Source organism: Micropterus dolomieu, linkage group LG01, assembly GCF_021292245.1.
Source record: "Micropterus dolomieu isolate WLL.071019.BEF.003 ecotype Adirondacks linkage group LG01, ASM2129224v1, whole genome shotgun sequence".
Taxonomy (NCBI): Eukaryota; Metazoa; Chordata; class Actinopteri; order Centrarchiformes; family Centrarchidae; genus Micropterus; species Micropterus dolomieu.
Window position 1 is genome coordinate 37,956,693 of NC_060150.1, and position 13,919 is coordinate 37,970,611.

Below are 13,919 nucleotides of genomic sequence, written 5' to 3' on the forward strand. Positions count from 1 at the left end.
AGAAATGTTTTATTTGAAATTTTTATTTGAAATTTGATCTACCAGACTAAGACTTGGGAGAAAATGTAATACTCAATTGATAATTGCTGCTTTCACGTGCTACTCGAGTTGTCCCATGTCCCAAGTAGGGAAGTCGTTCTTCCAACTTTGGTGTAGTCATGAGCTTTAAGTCGTAATGTGGAAACAGCATGGATGTTTTTGTATAGCGTCTGGGTTATTTTGTATGTGGTATTGCTCTCCAAGTATACTGAAAGAGTTTGACGTGTTTGTGTGTTTTTGACCCATATTTGTTACAGCATCAGAACATTCCCTAAAACCACTAAAATATTGCTTTACCTTGTTATGGTGTTTTATACTAATACTAATCAATTAATAAAAAGCATTTATTTTCGTCCGCCATGATTTGGGTATTATGACACCAACTCAGCAAGTCAAGTACAAACTTTTCTCAGACTTTCCTAGTTGTTGTTATGATTCAGGGGGGAATTTAAGTGAAATCTACAATGTTTTTAGGACAGGCTACGTGGGCTGAGTTCAAAACAATTAGAACTTAGTTAAATTTTGTTACTATTCTTGATTTATTTTATTTTTAAGTGACAGCCCTAATACCTGTATTATCACAGTATCACGGAGTACAACATTGAATCCAGTCATTAAGGATTTACTTTTTCTGAGTTTAAGGCTATATTTTTCCACAGTGTTAATTTTCCTGTTTTCAATTATAGATAAAACATACTGGAGGATGAGCAACCCAAGAGACATGCATATCAGAGATAACTGATTATAGATGTTAGTTTATTGCCCAGGAGCCAAACCAAAGTAACCATTTTAGAGGACAATAATGCTATGTGTATCTATCTAGCGATCTAGCAAACTTGATATTACAGAGTGAGAATATATCATCCCTTTTCTCTGTTCTCTTTTTAAAAAAAAAAGCTAAATATGTTTGATAAATATAAATATGTTTATTACATATATACCCTGAAGATTTTCCAGTAAATGTAAGGAAACACTAACAAATTTCATTTCTGTCTGTTACAAGCTGAACATGTTATTGCTTGATGTCTTGCAGTTTGGTAAATTAAGATTTTTATAAGATGTGTACGTCTTTCTTCCATTTTATAAACAACCTGTGTAGATGCCTATTATCAGGATTGCCACTGGTACTCCAAGTTAGTGTGCAAATTTGCAAACAGCAAGAGTAACTTGTGTAATGCTTGTGAATAGGCAGGCATAATAAACATATACACACACACATACATATATACATACTGTATATTTATACATATATACTGTGATATACAGTATATACTGTGATATATATATATATAAAAAAAAATTGTTTTTTTTTTTTTTTTTTCCTCCCGAATATGCCGAAACAAAGAATGTTGTGCTATTTTGGATGGGGATTACAGTTTTTGTAATTTTTTGTTCTGTTTATTTAAAATGAACAAGAAGCCAATAAACTGTTTTGAAAAAAAAAAACCAACAACTAAAAGTTCAAAGCTATCCATAAAAAGCAGGCAAGGAAATTGGACAAAAGAGGACAGCATCACCATGGAAACAAATGGATTTTCTGGTGGAAGACAATGTGTTTTCACCCCAGCTAATGAGAACTCATATGTACCAACCGCTCTGGGATCATATGTGTGGAGAGCAACAGAAGTCGCCATTTCTTGTGCTTTATATCTTCACGTATCCACAGAGCATGCAAGGGAGTAGAGAAAAAATACCAAACCCCAGTCTTGTCATCTATTTTTTAGAGGATATAAATTTTGACATAAAAAAGATAGTGAAAGATAGTTGTAGACTTATTATCTCAGAAAAATTTTTTTATATAAAAATACTAAAGCACTTGTGAAGTCACCCATACTGACTACTCATTTCCAGTAAGTAGGCTGAGCTGGATTCATACCCCATTAACTGCACTGTTGGATGGACAAAAAGAAAACCTGCAGGTCCAGTGTGACTACTACATATCTATGTAATAGGGAAGATTGACAAATCAGTGGAAAAATCTGAATAAGTGAGGGAAGAAACAATGAACGGGTTCAGTGGCTCTGTTTTGTTGTGGGAGACATTTTTATGGTTTTGGGTCCTCTTAGAAAGAAGGGCCACTGACACTCAACATAGAGTAATTACCTTAATCATGTGATGAAACATTTTGATCCTGATGGAAATCTTATCCAGGATGCCAATGCAAATAAACACCTATGGGAGATTTTGAAACTGATGTGTTTTTTGGGTTGTTCTTCTAATTTGTCACCTATTTGTAAGTTATTGATGGGTATAAAATATGAGATACACTTCAACACTTCTATTCTTCTTATTCCTTTGTTGTTTATGATTTTGCACTAATCAGACTGAGATTATGTTTTAATTATGTGTTTATATGGTATGGTGAGTTTATTTGGTAAGGTGCTTTTGCTTAATATGCATTTCATCAAAATTCCTCTCAAAGTGGGACACTATAACATTCAAAAGCTATTCTGAGCATGCCAAAGCACAAACTAATAAAAACATCAGGAAAAAAGAATTCGCCTATGTTTGGATATGCACATTTCCATCTGTACTCACATAGAAAAGAAACCTTCCTGTTTATATTCTCTCTTAATAGCTGTGAAATCTGGGGCGCTTGATCCTGAACTACATGGAAGTGGCATATTGCTGTGATAGCTAAATCTAACCCTCTAGAGTCAGGCTGCGTGCGTGTGTGTATGTGTGTGTGTGTATATATATCTCACACTGCAGCATCATACATCAGCCACGTCCATAGCCCACATGTGAAGCTGCTAATGTGGCTAATGTCAGTGTAAGGCTGACTGTTTCCTCCTTGTGGCATTTCTTCTGTGTTCGTACACTTGTAGATAATAATGAGTGCTGCTGCTTCGTCTTCATCATACCTGCTATTTTCAGTCTTGTAGTTGTACTTGTGAGCAACACAAATAAACTGAACGTAGACAATTAAACATTACAAAACAAACTGTGTAAATTCAGGTGCCTCACTGTGTGTTTCCCCGTGATTTTAATCCTCTGCCTATTGACTTAAAATGTAATGGATTGTTGCACATGACTTGCAAAGCATTCATGTTGTTTTATGAAAAGACATAAGCACCCACATTCACTGCTGGAACAAGCAATGTGGTTGTGCACATGCACTTTGCTTGTACAGTATGCACAGTAAGGTCACTTGCCACAGTCGCGCGGTATTAGCATCAAACTGCTGCCACAGGCATCCAGAGTGTCAGGTGATTTCAAGCAACTGATTCTACACTTAATTACATGTTAGCAAATAGAGCTGACCTTAAGTGCCTACAGCTAATGTGCTAATATGCTTTTAGCTGATATTGTTTAAATTGCTACTACTGTCCTTTGCCAAACAATGTATTATATTAAACAATATATGCTAAATAAAGATTAAAAAATATATTAACAGAGAATCAGCAAAGCCTAATAGCAAACAATATTTGTGATTTGCATCTAATTCAGCTTTCTGGGAAAAAAGTCAAGAAAACTGTAAAAAAAAAAAAAAGCTAATTTGTCTGCCCGTTTCTTTTAGGGAAACACTTAAACATAATGGTCTGATGACCAGCTGAAGCCTTTTGATGAGATTACCTCGGCTCCATCTCTAAGACTAATGCAAGGCTATCTGCTTAACTTCTGCCGACAGAGGTTATAGACTGGTAATGGGAGGTACTTGGGTAAAACGAGAAAAAGCTGGATGATTTGTGCCTCTCCTTCACTGTGGGTGGCATGTCACATCGAGGACACGTCAACAGATGCCTGACAGATCTGGGAGTGAGATCCAACTGAGCAAGAGGGGTTGGGTGGGGGGGTCTAACCCGCTGTCTACTCGCATGAGTGCTGGTGGATGCATATCCGGTGCGACACACACATACACAAGGAAAGCAATCACAAATACAACGCCATGCATACACACACAACAAAGACACACACACACACACACACACACACTCACACAGAGGCTAGGTGGCAGAATTCCAGCTCTCCTCGCACACTGTGGAGATTTGAGCCTCAACCAAACATGCTGCCTACACAGAGAGCAAGTGTCAGACCAGGTGAGCACCGTGCGGTTAGCAGCTAGTTCCCAGCTGACCTCAACTCAAAACCTGGTGACATGGAGAGGAGAAATACTTACTAAGTGGAACCAGTGAGACTTATGTCATCAAAATGGACTCAATTATGTCTCCTGTCAGCCCAGGTTTAGCCGACGTCTATCAAAGACTCAAGACTGGGGCCTTGCTGCTAAACTCAGATTACTGAGATGGTTCCCTTCTGCAGGAATTCAGTGGCTGTTCTCTGTTAGCGGGTAGCCGTGGACAACATGTTATGTTATTCAGGGCCCACATTCAGAAACATCTATAGTAAATTATTCCATTAAAATGGAAGGAGAGAAAAAAGGGAAAGACATCAAGAAAGAGAGAGACATGAAGAATTGAGAAATGCATCACTAGGCTAGTGCAGCATAGAGTTGTTTTTCAGATGCATGTTCATGTCTGCCTCTAATTAATTCTCTTATGTTTATTATTCACTCTGGCTTGCCACAATTATAAGACCCAATATCCTAAAAGCAGAATTACTCTCACTTTAAGACATGACATGTTATTTGCGCATCCAAGGTCAATTAAATCGATTTTTCTGTATATAAAAAAACCCTCAATCCCTGAAAACAAGGGAGTGCATTCACAAATCTGTGATTTTTCAGGCCAATTCCAATATTTGTTTTAACAATGTTCATTTAACAATGTTCAGAATGCTCTGTTCTTTTATCGTCAAACACTGAGTGTGCATGGAGATGGAAAATTTAAACACTTTACAGGCTAATACGGATATTATAGGCAGGTTTCCCATGGAGACTAAAGAGTACACAGGTCAAGTAAAACTCAATGTTAGTTATATTTTCAAAGTGTGTAAAACACTAATAAGTGACAAATTTAAAAAAAACAGTGGCCTACAAATCAGCTGAGAGGGAAGAAACTAAATGAGTTTGTCTCAAGTGCAAAGTCGAATATTATGCATTTTCATAGATACTTTAACTGTGGTATTGTTTCAAACCTTATGATAATTTATTCATGTGACTAAGATAATTGAGTCGCAGTTTTTTTACAGTGTGATGAAAAGTACATCAAATAAATGTCCTTTGTTCCCACTACTGTTAAGTGTTGGAATTAGAAACAAAGCGTTGAGGCTATAACGGGGATTCGCTGTTGAGTGTTTCATGAACGGCCAAATGAACCGTGAAATGTGCTGCTCATTGAGCAAGTTAAATTAGCTTCCCATTTCATAATTTGCTCAGGTACACACAGAACAGCCACCAACTTACTGGTATACTGAGGTGCAATAATTGACATTTACTTTTTTGAATATTACGTTATCATGGGCAACACTCAAGATGTGAACCCTGGTCGAGGAGTCCCATTTCTGCAACAGGGATATAATCTTAAATTAGTGTTTGAACTGTAGGGGGAAGAAAAGAATTTAAATTTAGCTTGCGAATGTGTGAATTATGAATTAATGAACTGGGGAGGCTTAAAGATAAGGAAGTTCTAGCTGAGCATTTCGCAGCACTCTATATTAAAATATATTAAGGCCTCATTAATACCTTAATCATAAAGACATTTCAGAATACTGAATCATTCATAGAGTTGCTGAAAGTGTGGAAGGATTAATAATTGTTTGTGATCACTATCACTTAAGGGCCACATTTACAAGTATTAGCCCTATAAGTATTAGCCCTAGTATCATCTACGGCACCCAATGTGTATTCTCAATAAACCTCTTCTCTGGTTGCCAACAGATGAAAAAAATGAAGAATTAATCACACCTTGCCTAAAAGCTCCATAGCTGAACGAATGAATTATTTGCTCGCTGACTACAGTAGATTAGCTCAGTCCGGGGAGTTTATTGTTAATCTGTGAGTACCTTTGAGTCATTGTGGCATGAAGAGAAGCTCTCATACATTCCCACACCGTCAGTAGTATGTCCAGCTGGATGTCCACTCTCCGATCTTCCCTTTCTAGCTTACCTACAACACCTCTCCATTCTTTGATCATTCCTCTTCTATCTTTTCCCCATAACCCCCCAGTGTCCATTTTGTTCTGCTGTGATTGCCAGTATCAGCGCCATGGCTCTCCTCCCACTGGCCAAGATTTACCTCATCTGATCATCCCTAATTACACACTCATTCGCTACCTAATCTCCATAAACACACTCCGCAGAAAACCACTTGATGTTGGAAACCAAAAATGTTGTTTGCACAGGATAGCATCAAGATTTCAGTATTTGAAAGAAAATTGTTTAATTGAAGAGTGTGGCTGCACAGCGGGAATTCTGTGATACAGCCTCAGCTATCAACCTGTTTATCCCTCTCCCTCTCCAAGCTACCATGAGATACAGAAAATATTGGCTTAAAGTCTGTTTGTAACACATTACTGCTTTTCAAATAGCCTTCCATATTGACACGAGCTAGCGCAATGATATGTGTTCAAATGGTAAGCTGTGCTCAGTGTAAATCCAGCCTTCTGGCAGTGGCCCCGGGCCTTAGGGTTCAGGGTTGGCTCGTCTGCAAGAACTGAGCCTGAGATGGGATCCTATGCGTGATTATATATTAACCACTCATGGCAATGATGATGCACTATTTCCATCCAAATTCAGCTGCAGGTGCTGTAATTGTTATGAACATAGTGCTTTATTCTTTTCTAATTTATTTCCTGTGAGTATAAAAACTCTGTACATCACATTATAGCTCAAAATAAGTCAGTACACAAATCAGTCCACTGTCAAGCAGACGGACAAGCGACCCTAAGATTTTAGCTTCAACATATTATATCCTGCCAATAGTTTTACATTAGATTAGATCATTTTAATTACTAAATCAATTATAAAGTAATTAATAAAATGGCTGTTTTTTGGTGGGAATAGCCTGTATGTTTAAGAGTTTCCAATTGCAAGGCATGAACTGTTGATTGTTTTGTTAATGTCTGTGCTCCAATGGCAGTGAAAACAGCCCTTAGTCCCAGTATGTGCATGTTATGTATTGTCTTTACATTTGAGTCAAAGAGCAGATTTTCGGAAAAAAACAGTGCTGTGCAGGTGTGGAAAAATGCTGTATAGTAAGAATACTTTCAAAAATCGACATGTTAATAGATTATATCTATCAATTGGGTGAACAGAAGATAATTTTAAATCAAATCAATATTTGGTGTGACCTCCCTTTGCCTTCAAAACAGCATCAAAACATTATACAAATTAAGGAGATATGTAATTTGTCAGGCTACCAAGAGGTGCAATTTGAGTTTAAAATCATTTTTAAAATGCAGCAGATGGAATCATTTTTAGATGATGATCATATTTGGATTTTGATTTCAAATGTAATGGTAATACATGAGAGGCACACACTGGAGCTATGTCAGCCCTTTGCATACACTGTGTCATTATATTTGTATTTGGACATAAAAAAGTAACTTTCATGAACAGGAAAGATCACGTGTATTATACAGCATCCATCAGCAAGTGAAAGTAGTAAAATGATGATTATGATTGTCATACTAGATTGTAAATCTAGTAATATTTTTATTTGTGTCCTATGTCCTAAAAACAACTCGAAATCCTTTGCCCTCCCTCCTGTTTGCTGTCTGCACAGCATTGCCAGAATGCTTTGACTTATGCCTGGCACAGTAAAGAAGTTCAGCACTTTTACTCGCTATTAAGCATTTTTACATACTTTTTAAACTGTTTATCTCACCACCGCCATCTGCTCTGTCACCAGTTGTTATTTCACAAACAGGAAAATAAAAACATTTCATCCAAGCCTCTGTGAAAGCTCTTTTTCATATTTGTCTGTTGTCTCATCTCCACATCTTCCCGTCATCCCCCTTTTTCTTGCCATTCGCCCCTCTGTCACTCTCTGCTCAGCATTTTTTGTTTCTTTCTGTCACATTCCTTCTGCCATCTATGGCAAGCTGTCAACCTTGACAGATGTGTTTCCACTAAAAGTGCATCAAAAGGTTATAACTGGCGCAAGAAAGGCTGTGTTAAAAACGTCAAAAGTGAATTGTGAGTGTGCAGGCGTGAAAATTGACAGCATTCAAAGGTGGCCTTAATATATATGATATTATACAGGTTATATAGGTTTTACTTTATGTACTGCTTTACCTCTGTGAAACCCACTTTATAGGTAGACACTGACCTGTGCATGCAAAGCTACTTACATTTACCAAAAGCAGTATAATGATCCAGCGGAGAAAAGAGAAGTATAACTCACCTTTATTGTCTCATCTTCGGCATTTTTTCTCTCCTGTGCTTAATTCCAGTCTCCTTGTCCTCCGTGCGTGCACATTTCCCCACCTTGGAAGGGAATAAAGACAAAATACATGGCTGAGAATTCATCACAACATATCAAAATACTCATGTGGTGCCCTAGTGGCTAATGTGCTGGCCTATGTGCCATGTTGCTCATGCTGTTGCTCCCTTTCGCTTTTTCCAGACACATTTCAGTGTTGTTATTACTGGTGAAATGCTGGGGGGAGGGTGGACAGCAATATAAATAAACCCTTTTAAGTAGACCCCAGAAGAAAATGGAAAACTTTGATCTTCATTGACCAGAGAGGGTGAAATAAAATACATTCCTGTGTGCATAATGAACCAAGCCCAGTTTTGTTTGGCTGTAAAATCACAGAACAAAAATGTTGGTTTTGATCCAAAACTTTGAATTTTGGGAAACAACATCTCAGGGAAACAGCACGAAAGGAGGGAGGGGGCATGTGCAGAATTCTTTTTTAGGCAAGAAAAAAGTAAAGATATAGGGACGAAAATCATTTTAAGCCTATTTGAACTTGTAGCGTGTTAAGTGTTTTGAGGGGAGGGTGAAACCAGTCTTTGTCTCAGGGCAATGACTCACCCTGCTTTACAATAAAGCAGATCACCAACACTGTGCTCCCGTTTCTTAAAGCACGCGGCTGTGGCCTGTCATGTTGCTGAAGATTTTTTCTCACAAGAAAAGGGCTTATGTAAGAAACATCTAGCTCTGAGACACATCTTATATAATTATCCCTTGTAATAACCTATCAAACCAGATTCATTGTTGTGCTTTTGAGACTGTGCACACTGAAACACTTTGCAAATTAGTTTTCTAGAAAACATCAATTTCCTGATATCCCATGAAGGTGATGAAGGGGAGGTGGCAGGTAGTTACATGTGGGAGCACGGAACAGATGGTGGTCTGTCCGACGCTCGCCAGGTGGGATTTGGCTGGGACAGGTTGCACACATACACACAAACACACAGGTCAGAGGGAGGGCACTGATACTCCTGTGGGGCTTCAGGTCCTTTTCACATGACAAGGATGCTGGGATACCAATAAAACCAAAGTCTTGCAATGTAAAGTTCATGCAAAGTTGGTGCAGAATTGTAACAAAACACAAACTATGTAGGCCTATATTTATGATCTTAGAAATGTGTGGTTCTACAGTATATGACAATTTGGTGAAAAATACTAAACATTGTCCTGTAATTTTCTAAAGTTCTGCCCCTTTACCTCATTGCTTTGAGATAGGGTTTAAGGAGCTGAAAAAAAACAAGAGACAATAAAGACATTTTTCCTTGTTTGAATTTGGTGAAAAGCTCTTTTTTCACCATTAGCTGTAATGCAAGACAGTTAGCTTGCTAATGGTAATTACTCTGCTCACGCCAATGTTTGTAAGTTACTCAGTCACTGTGACCAAACGTTTAATATGTAAGAATTTGAAATTTTAATAAATTCAGGTTTGTAGCTGTTGAATTATTGAACAATTTACTGATCTGATGCAAACTCTGAAATCTGGTGCTAAGTGAGTTTTCAGTATTAGAAGGTCTTCTCTACAACTCACCTGATCTGGAAAACCCCAACTGAAAATGTGCAAGGATTTGATCATTTATAGTTAGAGTACCTCTAAGGTGCCTGTTATTTTGAAGAATGACTCAAAACGACTCAGATTGCACTTGAACTTTATAATCTCAAATTCACTCACAAATGAGGAATATACTGTATATATGGAGCAAATTATAATTTTATACCACACAGAAGCCTTCACTGTTTAATTAAGAATGATAGCATTATAAACATACATGCAAGTATGGAAATATAAATATTTGTGATAAAAGTGGTAAAACTGTCTTTATATGAGCTGCCTCATAGTTACAACTGAAAAATGACAACAACTTCAGTAAAAGAAGTGATTTCACATCTCATGTGTCCTCTCCTCTTTGTCAACCATATCACCAGGGGAGAATTTTAATTTCACACTCTGCTGGAGTGCGTAACACACACATCACCTAAACACAGGTACAGAAACAGAGAGATGGGGGGGCTGATGTAAAATTTATCAACATATGTATTCACGAATGAGTAAACCAAGGGATGAACATAAATTAATACATGAGATGATTAATACATGAGCTACTACAGCTTTCAGAGCAATAATGATGCCACTGCTCTGTGACACTAAGCAGCGTAGGCAAAGCAGACCCAATGGCCACTCCCTAGCTGTTTCTACTTTCAAATCAACAACAGGGACATGCTCACAAAAATTAAGAATGCGATTAAACCTTCATTATAATGTTTAAATACATTTGAGGGCATCCAATCAGGCATTAGGAAAGGTCTTCATTACTTTTCAAAAAGCACGTGTGCAGACTCGAGCAGCTACATGTACCAAGATTTGACTTGAAGAAGTTGTTCAAAGTGTCCATCTCCAGTAAGCTTCCTGTAAGTCATGTGCAGCTCTAAATCTGTAATCTGAATAATTCATGAGTGAACAATAAATACCAAAGAAAAGAAGAGGTCTGTCAAAAGGGGAAATGACTGTGACCTTCCATGCAAAATAAGTGGAAGTCAGGAGAGCGATGTGCAGTGAGAGATAGGTATAAGACAGGGATGAAAAATGACAGGGGAACAGAAACAGAAACACAGACAAAAGAATGAGAGGGAAATAAAGTGAGAGCTGTACAAACGAGAGAAGAATTTCCTCTCTTGTAAAAAAAAATAATAAAACCCTCCATATGCTGGAGTGTGATACAGAAATAGGTCCCTCTGTATTCATGAATCTCTTAGAGCACAATCAGTGGGGTATGCGATACATAAAAGATGAGGCCGAGTTTGACCTGTGCACTGAGGGGAGGGGAAGTGTTCTGCAGAGCCTGGTCCGGAGGATATGGCGCTTTAGACTCTGTCAGGGCATCCTTTGAAGTTTTGGCAGATGAGGATGGGCTGTGGATCAGCCCGTGGCCCTGCTGCATTAACCCCCCAAGCCCCAGCAATGCTTGCACTGAATCAGCAGCAGCACCAGCGGGCTGCCTGCCTGGCCAGCATCATGCATAATCTCTATGCTGGTGTAGCACAGATCCATTATACACAGCCATTATTCAAACTTAAGCAGTGATTATCTTTATGCTTTATTACATTTTCACAGCAGCGTGACTTCACACCAGTCAGCAGCTGATCTGATGTTGATGCTTATTTTGAACAAAGATGGAATTTGTGAAGCACAAGCTCGTAACAGCAACTCATGTGTTGTCATGCAATTCCTTATCTGCCAGCAGACAGCGCACACACACACACACACACACACACACACACACACTTATCTAGTAGAACATCAAGATCGGTACAGATTGAAAGTCTCACATATGCTCGCACATACACACACAAACGGAGTGTCAGCGCACTTTTGCATGATTGTTTGAGGCATGGGGCACTCTAGTGATAAATAGAAGTGAGTCACGTCAGAAAGAGGATTAGAGGGACTGTGAAAAAGCAGAGAATTATTGACGGAAAAGAGGAAGATTTAGACTTAGCTCTGCCAGTCCACAACCGCCTTTAACCCCTCTCCCCTCTACATACACACTCTTACAAATAAACTAGTGATGACTCAGTGAGACAGTCTCAGGTCACTTTGGACTGACATTGCTCAGGTGAACTATAAATCCAAGCTGTGGCCCACTTTGACCCGACTTTTTCTATAAAACCTAATTCCAACGCTGCAAAAACAGTCAGCTATATACATAACAGTAGCATCCCTCGAAAAACCTGAGGGCTGGACCATTATCATACATAATGGATGAAGGAATACACGGACACGGACACAGACTCAGACGTGGACTTGTAGAATCTCATCTATCTGCAGAAAAACACACTAATCCGATTCAAAATACTCCCAAATCTCTGCGTGATTAAAATTATTCCAGCTTTTGAATAAATCGTGGGCGATTAAACTAACCAGGATACCCGTCTGCGTCTACAATTTCTTTCTTATGCTTTTTCCTGCTGCCCAATAAACTGCATTTCAAGAAGGAGACATGGTGTACAAAAATCTGTCTCCAGGTCTGACAGTTAGGCAGAAAAATATGTTTTAGGACCACTGGCCAGTCAGAGAGAGGTAGGTAAACTCTTTGCACTGCTCAAAAAAACTAGAATGTGAGTTATGTCTGTGTGTGAAGGCCTACTTGTATGTATGTTTGCCTGTCACTGTGTGGTTGTGTTTTTTTTTTTTTACAAGGGCACTGAGATGTGTACAGTATTTGCAATTGAAATGCAGGGCATGATTCAGAGGCAAGGGCGGGTTGACAGCACCCCACCTGGGTGGTTAGACTTCCAAAGGGCACACTTAATGAATTCACAGTGCTGTAATGCGAGAACCACACACTGATGACAGGTAGTTATTTATTAAAAATCAGGTGTTTGTGTGTGTGTGTGTGTGTGTGTATACACCTGCATGTGTAGATGCACAGAATTCAGGTTTGAGTCAGTGTAAGAAGGAGAATTGACGGCACTGTAAAATCAAGCAGTGAATTCACTTTAGTTGTGTCCCTAGTTGTTTTCTGTGTCCCTTCAGAAAAACAAGCTAAGTTTCACACTACCTCTGATGATCTCTCCTGTCAGAGAGAAACATAGTAACAATAAAATGTAAAGAACAGATCTTGAACTACATGGAAATGCAGAAATATGCGCACACTGGGAGGTTAATGCTGAAGCTGGATTCAACTAAGATCTAATCTTTTGTTTCATCATCACTTCAGTGTTAGCAAGTCTGCTAACCTTTGCAGAGAGCAGGAGAAGCATACTGAAGGTACAAAAAGAGATGTGATACCTTTTGTCACTATCGTTCTATGCACATTTGTCTTTTTGACATCATTGTCAGTTTATATTAGGACAGGATATGGGTTATATCCTAGAATACATATGAACAGCAGCCAAAACAATCAGATATGAGCAGCAAATTTGGCACTGAGTGTGAAGGCCTGTGGTGTGAATCTAGTGGAAGAGTAAAGGAGACATATGGCGCATTATAACTGTGTGAATTTTACCAAGTCTAAAAGTGAAATGAATACCAATATGATCACTACAGTTTCTTATCTTTCAGCTTGACTCAATAGATGCTGACGGATCAGATAATCCCTCCTACTGGCTGACTATTGCATTGTGCTTCCTTTCATTCACCCTCAGGGTATCTCTTGCCATTTTCAGTGTTAACTAACTCTGACATGCAGTTGACCTAGCTAACAAGTTATATAATAATGATGTAAAGTTTGACTGAAATTTGAATTCTCCACACAAATGTTAATACAAGATGTTCCCTTTTTCCATAAGCCCACATAGTGCTGTATGGACCATTAGTGATTCAAAACATTAAACCTTTGGGTGGACCCATTTTGCTTGTATTTCACTCGGAATGTGGAAGCTTGTAAACTCTGCTAACTAGCTTCCACTCGGAAAGCCAAATCTAGTTATCCAGGCTTGCTATCGTTAGCATTGATTCCCACTTACTTTTTGTTAAAATAATTTCAACATCTGCTGAGTCATTGGCAGCCCCCACATTTTTTTGTCAAAATTAAATTTTTTATTTCAGTTCGTGTTGAATTCT

At 38.4% G+C, this 13,919-nt stretch overlaps 1 protein-coding gene across 3 annotated transcripts in view; it reads right to left on the bottom strand.

Moving 5' to 3' along the window:
- Nucleotides 1-13,919, bottom strand: part of dlgap1b (discs, large (Drosophila) homolog-associated protein 1b) — an 88,951-nt gene that overhangs the window by 48,729 nt on the left and 26,303 nt on the right. For all 3 annotated transcript variants that reach the window (XM_046057498.1, XM_046064996.1, XM_046072724.1), the window contains exon 2: nucleotides 8,285-8,367. The gene's annotated coding sequence lies outside the window, so the exon portion shown is untranslated. The remainder of the gene's footprint in view (nucleotides 1-8,284; nucleotides 8,368-13,919) is intronic.